Source organism: Pteropus medius, unplaced genomic scaffold (assembly GCF_902729225.1).
Source record: "Pteropus medius unplaced genomic scaffold, Ma_sr-lr_union100, whole genome shotgun sequence".
Taxonomy (NCBI): domain Eukaryota; kingdom Metazoa; phylum Chordata; class Mammalia; order Chiroptera; family Pteropodidae; genus Pteropus; species Pteropus medius.
This window is the reverse complement of record NW_024351546.1, coordinates 1,954,130-1,961,901: the sequence shown is the minus strand read 5'-3', so window position 1 is coordinate 1,961,901 and position 7,772 is coordinate 1,954,130. Positions and strand designations below refer to the sequence as shown.

The 7,772-nt window shown below is 35.9% G+C and overlaps 1 pseudogene; it reads right to left on the bottom strand.

Annotated features, from left to right (window-relative positions):
- Positions 1-247: 247 nt before the first annotated feature.
- LOC120587012 (40S ribosomal protein S20-like) lies at positions 248-1,296 on the bottom strand (annotated as a pseudogene).
- Between the last annotated feature and the right edge of the window lie 6,476 nt (positions 1,297-7,772).

Sequence of the window (7,772 nt, the reverse complement as noted above, 5' to 3'; positions counted from 1 at the left end):
TATTGAAAGGAGAAATTAACATTGTTATGTGTCAGATTTGTGTAACCATCACCGTGATCAAGATACAAAACTATCCCTCCTCATAAAACTTCTCCTTGTGCTGCCCTTTATAGTCATAAACACCGCTCCCTCCATCATTTCTAATTTTCGGCAACCAATAACCCGCTCTCCATCTCTATACTTTTGTCATTTCAAGAATTTTATTTAAATGGAATCAAATAGTATGTAACCTTTTTTTTTTTTTAACAACTGATAGTCAATTTATTAAAAAGGCTGATTTAAGCATCTGCAATGGCGACTTCAACCTCGACTTCTGGCTCAATCTGCTTAACAATCTCAGAAGGATTGTGCAAGTCAATGAAAACTATCCCAAGCCTTAGAACCTTTTCCACAGGGAGTTTTTCTTGTAGTGATTCTCAGAGTTTGGGTAGGCATCCAAACTCGTCCTTTCACTTTGAGATTTTTGTCCTTTGCACCTCTGATCAAGTCAGCACACACTTTCTCCAAAGATTTTACGTTGTGGCTGGTCAGAGTAATTCTAATTCACCACCTCTGGTTCCATGGGTGTCTTTCCAGTATCTTTAAAAGCCAAGACTGCAGCGTGGCTTCCTGACCGACTTATTGCTCCACGAGAGCAAACGGTGGTGAGTCAGGAGCAAGAGCGAGCAGAATGAAGCTCAACTGAAGCTGCTTCCCCGTCTTCCTCAAAGAGCTGCAACTTTTTTGAGCATAGCTTTTTTTCACCCAACATAATGCTGTTGAAATCTATGCAAGTTGTTGCATGTATCAATAGTTTGTTCCTTTTTATTACTGGTATGGGTGTGCTGCAGTTTGCTTAAACATTCATCTATAGTAAGACATTTGGGTTGTTTCCAGTTTTTGGCTAGTATAAATAAAGCTTCTATAAAGAATTATGTACAGGTTTTTGTGTGGCCATAAGATGACATTTCTCCGGGATAAATGCCCAGGAGTATGATTGCTGTGTTGTATGTTAAACGTATATTTAATTTTTAAAGAAACTGCCAAACTGTTGTCTAAAGTGGCTGTATTGTTCTACATTCCCATCAGCAACCTGAGAGTTCCTATTGCTGCACACCCTCATTGACATTTGGCATTGTTCTATCTTTTCCCATCTTTTTACTTTCAATCTATCTATTTCATTACATTTGAAGTAAATTTCTTATAGACAGCATATACTTGTTTTTTTGGAAGGGTCACTCTGCCAATCTCTGTCTTTTAATTGGTATATTAGACCAGGGGTCTCCAATCCCCCAGCCATAGACCATTACTGTCCATGGCCTGTTAGAAACCGGGCTGCACAGCAGGAGGTGAGTGGAGGGCAAAAGAAACTTCACCTGTATTTGTGGCCACTCTCCAATGCTAGCATTGCCGCCTCAGCTCCATCTCAGATCATCAGACATTAGATTTTCATAGGAGCCCTGGTCCCTGGTGCCGAAAACATTGGAGACCACTGTAATTAGACTATTAACATTTAATATCATTATTGATATATTAGGGTTTACGTCTGCCATTTAATTTTTTGTCTTTTGTTTGTTTCCACGCTTTTCAATTTCTCTATTTTCTTTTTCCTGCCTTCCTGTGGGTTACTTGAACGTTTCAAAAATTCCATTTGACTCATAATAGGGTGTTTCAGTGGTCTCTTCATATAGATTATTTTATTTATATTCTAGGCACTATATTATACAAAGATAACTTATCACAGTTTACTGATGTTGACATTTTATCTGTTGGAGTCAAGGATAGAAACTTAAGTATCTTGATGTTCTTGTACTCTATTTCTAACATAATGTCTTAAATATTTCCTCTATATATATTGAGAAGCACATTAGATAGTGTTATAATTTTTGTTTCAATTGTCAAATCTAACTTAGAAAACTTAAGAGGAGATAAGTCTCTTGTATTTGTCCCTATTTTATTATTTATTTTTTAAATTAAGTTTATTGGAGTAACATTGGTTAATACAATTCTATTGTGTGTTTACCACCCAAAGTCCAGTTTCCTTCAGCTATCATATATTTGATCTCCTTCACCCCGCCCCAGTACTCCCCTATATTGGAATCCCTTACCCTGTCTACCTCCCCACTCCTCCCCTACTCCCCTACCCTCTGGTAATCACTGGTCCATGTCCATGAGTCTCTGTTTGTTTGTCCTGTTCATTTGTCACTTTTAGGTTTATATCCCACATATAAGTGATATCATATGATTTTCAATTTTTTCTGTCTGGCTTATTTCACTTAGAATGACTACCTCGAGGTCCATCCATGTTGTTGCAAATGGCAGTATTTCATCTCTTCTTATGGCTGAGGGATATTCTATTATATACATGTACCACAGCTTCTTTAGCTAATCATCTATCGTAGGACACTTCAGTTGCTTCCATGTCCTGGCCACTATGAATAATGCTGCTATGAACATTGTTGTGCAATGTTCATAGCAGCATTATTTTGGATATGGGTTTTCAAGTCTTTGGGGTAAATACCCAGTAGAGGGATTGCTGGATCATATGGTTGATCAATTCTTAGTTTTTTTGAGGAAACTCCATACTGTTTTTCATAGTGGCTGTACCAATTTGCAGTCCCACCAGCAGTGTATGAGGGTTCCCTTTTCTCTACATCCTCTCCAACATTTGTTATTACTTGTCGTGTTGATTATAGCTATTCTAACAGGTGTGAGATGGCATTTCATTGTGCTTTTGATTTGCATTTCCCTAATAGCCAGTGATGTTGAGCATCTTTTCATATATTTGTTGGCTATTTGTATGTCCTCTAGGGAGAAGTGTCTGTTCAGGTCTTCTGCCCATTTTTTGATTGGATCATTTGTGGATTTTTTTGTTGTTGTTGTTATTGAGTCGTATGAGTTCTTTGTATATTTTGGACATTAGGCCCTTATCAGAGGTGTTGCTTGCAAATATATTTTCCCATTCGGATGGTTCTCTCTTTACCTTGTTGACAGTTTCTTTTGCTGAACAGAAGCTTTTTAATTTGATGTAATTCCATTCATTTATTTTTGCTTTTGAGATCAAATTCATGAAATCCTGTTTAAGTCCAAGATTCTTGAGTTTCGTATCTATGTTTTCTTCTACGCATTTTATTGTTTCAAGTCTTATATTCAGGTCTTTAATCCATTTTGAGTTAATTTTGGTGTGTGGTGAGAGAAAACAGTCTAGTTTCATTCTTTTGCAGGTGGCTTTCCAGTTTTCCCAGCACCATTTGTTGAAGAGGCTTTCCTTTCTCCACTGTATGTTTTTGGCTTTTTTGTCGAAAAGTGTTTGCCCATATAAATATGAGTTTACTTCTGGACTCTCAATTCTGTTCCAGTGGTCCGTGTGTCTGTTTTTCTGCCAATACCATGCCTTTTTGATGACCGTTGCTTTGTAGTATAATTCGAAGTCAGGCAGAGTGATGCCTCTAGCCTCATTCTTTTTCCTCAGGATGGCTTTGGCAATCCGAGTCTTTCGTGCTTCCATACAAATCTGATGATGTTTTGTTCTATTTCTTTAAAAAACGCCGATGGGATTTTGATGGGGATTGTATTAAATCTGTATAATGCTTTAGGTAATATGGTCATTTTAACTATGTTGGTTCTTCCAATCCAAGAACACAGAATATCTTTCCATTTCTTTGTATCTTCTTTGATTTCTTTTAATAGGGTCTTGTTGTTTTCATTATATAGATCCTTCACATTAAATTTATTCCTAGGTATTTTATTCTTTTTGTTGCAATTGCAAAAGGAATTACTTTTTCCACTTCTTTTTCTGACACTTCACTATTAGAATATAGGAATGCTATGGATTTTTGAACATTTATTCTGTATCCAGAAACTTTACTGTATTTGCTTATTGTTTCTAGTAGTGTTCTTGTGGAGTCTTTAGGGTTTTCTATATAGAGAATCATATCATCTGAAAATAGTGGCAGTTTGATGTCTTCATTTCCTATTTGGATGCCTTTTATATCTTTCTCTTGTGTGATCGTACTTGCTCGGACCTCCAATGTTATATTGAATAAGAGTGGTGATAGTGGACAAACTCGCCTTGTTCCTAAACTTAGAGGGAAGGTTTTTAGTTTTTCACCATTAATTATAATGTTAGCTGAGGATTTGTCATATATAGCCTTATTATGTTAAGGTACTTTCCTTCTCTACCAATTTTGTTAAGTTTTTTGATCATAAATGGATGCTGAATCTTGTCGAAGGCTTTTTCTGCATCTATTCATATGATCATATGATTCTTATTTTTTAATTTGTTTATATGGTGTATCATATTAATTGATTTGTATATGTTGAACCATTCCTGTGCCACTGGGATGAAGCCCACTTGATCGTGGTGTATACTCTTTTTACTATGTTGTTATATTCAGTTTGCTAGTATCTTATTTAAGATTTTCATGTCTGTGTTCATGAGAGATATTGGTCTGTAGTTTTCTTTTTTTGTGTTATCTTTACCAGGTTTTAGTATCAGAGTAATATTGGCCTCATAAAATGAGTTGAGAAGTCTTGCCTCCTCTTTGATTTTTTGTAAGTGTTTGAGGAGAATAGGTATTAAATCTTCTTTAATGTTTGGTAGAATTCACTGGTGAAGCCATCTGGTCCTGGACTTTTACTTTTTGGTAGGTTTTTGATGATTGTTTCAATTTCCATACTGCTGATCAGTCTATTTAGATTTTCCAGCTCTTCTTGATTCAGTCTAGGAAGATTGTATTTTTCTAAGTACAAGTCTATTTTTTCTTGGTTATCAAATTTGGTATTACATAATTTTTCACAGTATTCTTGCATAATCCTTTGTATTTCTGCAATGTCAGTCTTAATTCCCCCTCATAATCCTTGATTTTGTTTATTGGTATCCTTTCTCTTTTTTTTAGTGAGTCTAGCCAGGGATTTGTCAATTTTATTAACCTTCTCAAAGATCCAGCTTTTTATTAAATTTATTTTTTCTATTTTTTTGTTGTTGTTTTTAATTTCATTTATTTCTGCTCTAATTTTGATTATTTCTTTCCTTCTGCTGACTTTAAGCTTCATTTGTTTTTCTTTTTCTACTTTTTAAAGATGAAGCGTGAGGTTGTTTATTTGAGCTTCTTCTTGTTTTTGGAGACAGGCCTGTAATGATATGAACTTTCCTCTTATGACTGCTTTTGCCATGTCCCAAAAGTTTTGATATGTTGTACTATCATTATCATTCATTTCTATGTATCTCTTGATCTCTCTTTTTATTTCTTCTCTGACCCAGTTATTTCTCAGTTGCACGTTGTTTAATCTCCATGTATTTGTTGTTCTTCCTGCTTTCTTTTCACAATTGATCTCTAGTTTCAAAGCAGTACGATGAGAGAATATGGTTGGTATGATTTCAACCCTCTTATATTTGTTGAGGTTATCTCTGTGTCCCAGTATGTGGTCAGTTCTTGAGAATGTTCCATATGCCCTAGAGAAGAATGTATAAGCAGCTGTTTTGGGATGGAAGGTTCTGTATATGTCAATTATGTCCAGCTGGTCTAATGTGTCATTTAAAGATGTTATTCCCTTATTGATTTTCTGTTTGGAATATCTGTCAATATCTGACAGTGAGGTGTTTAGGTCCCCCACTATGATAGTGTTTTGGTCTGTTTCTCCCTTTAGTTCTGTTAGTAATTGCTTTATATATTTCAGCGCTCCCTAATTGACAGCATAGATATTAATAAGTATTGTGTCTTCTTGATGCATGATTCTCTTGTATCTGTCTTTACCTTTTTTTATTTTGAAGTCTGTTTCGTCCGATATCAGTACTGCTACTCTTGCTTTTCTCAGAATGCCATTTACTTGAAATATCATTTTCCACCCTTTCACTTGGAGTCTATATTTGTCTTTTGAGCTGAGTGTCACTTGGAGGCAGCATATGGTTGGGTTTTGTTTTTTGATCCATTCAGCAACTCTGTGCCTTTTTATTGGTGAGTTCAGTCCATTTACATTTAGAGTGATTATTGAAATACTAGGTCTTCTTATAACCATTTTATCTTTTGCTTTCTGGTAGCTTCGTGTTTCCATTGCTTCCTTGTCCACGTGTTTCTATTTTCTTGATTTTGGTTGGCTTTTGTGGATTTTGCCTCTGGTTCTTCTTGTTTTGTTATATACTTTGGTTCTGAATCTTTTGTGTGTGGTTACTATTATGAATATGTAAAGGATAGTTACATATATACAGTTGTCGATTTTCTTTTGCACGTGCCCTATCTCCATTCCTCATTGCGAATTTGGATCTTTGATTCCTCCCTTTTTAGTCATTGTTATCTCAGTTTGTCCCTATGTATGCTGAACGTTCATTACTATCTTGTTCTAGAAATTCTCTTCTTATTGTTTAAGCTTATAGTGCCCTGTTCTTAGTAAGGATCACACTCCTCTACTTCTATTTGCCTGATAGTCACTTTACTCCTAATTATGTATTTTTTGTCATTCTGTTTTAGGTGAACTGACCCCTTTCAGTATTTCCTGTAGTGCAGGCCATGTAGTGGAGAATTCCCTCAATTTTTATATGTCTGAAAAGGTCTTAATTTTTCCTTCATGTCTATAGGAGAGCTTAGCTGGATACATTATTCTAGGCTGGTAGTTCCTTTCACTTAATAGTTTAAATATTTGATTTCATTCCTTTCTGGCCTGTAAGGTCTGTGCTGAGAAGTCCTAGGATAATCTAATGGATTTTCCTTTATAAGTTACCGTTTTCTTCTCCCTGGCTGCCCTGAGAATTCTATCCTTGTCATTGATTTTTGATAACTTTAATACAATGTGTTTTGGTGAAGGCCTTTTTGGGTTGAGATAATTGGGTGTTCTGTTGACTTTTTCAATTCCAAGATCCCATTCATTCCTTAGATTTCAGAAATTCTCATCCACTATTTGTCTGAAAATGCTTTCTAGTAACTGCTCCTTTTCTTCGCCTTCAGTAATGCCCATTATTCTTATGTTTCCTCTCTTGATGGTATCAGTTAGTTCCTGATTTCTCTTTCATTATTTTTCATTCTTCAGTTTCTCTCTTCTTCCTTCTGATTTATTTCTAGAGTCATGTCTTCGATATCATTGATCCTTTTCTCCATTTGGTCAATTCTATTTCCCGAGCTTGTTATTTCATTTTTCAACTCTTACTTGCAGTGTGTTTTTTATCTCCAGAAGATCTATTCTGTTCTTTTTGAAGGTTTCAGTCTCCTTGCTCTACTCGTCTAGTTGTTTTTTCACTTCCTGAAATTGTTGATATGACTTGTTTCGGAACTCACTGAGTTTTTTCTGAAGTACCATCCTGAATTCTATGTCATTTAAGTCATATACGTCTATGTCTGTAAGCTTATTTTCTAGAGATTTTACTCTTTCTTTCTGAGATGCTTTGTCACCTTGGTTGTTCATGATGTTTAATGGACTATTTCTCCGCCTTGGTATTAATGGAAATGCATTCTGCTGTTTTTCCAGAAAGAAGATTTGTTATATAAAGGTCTCTCTTTAGCCTGCTGCAAAGAAGACATTTTTCTTTTGGTTTCCTGTAGGTGGCTTCTAAGCCTCTTGGATCCCTGCTTTTTATAAAGCCTACATAGTGCTTTTTTAATTTTCTTGTAGATATTTAATCATGCTCACTACCCTCAGTTTCAGTCCCTGTCAGTGTTAGCAACAGTTTCGGTAGCGTTTGCTCAGATTCCCCTGGTTCTCCATGGTGTTTGGTCTTAGAGGGTATGGTGGGTGCGGCCCCCTGGGCTGGGAGTTGGATGCTGTGGCTCAGCCTCAGTTTTGCAACCGTGGCTGGTAAAAAT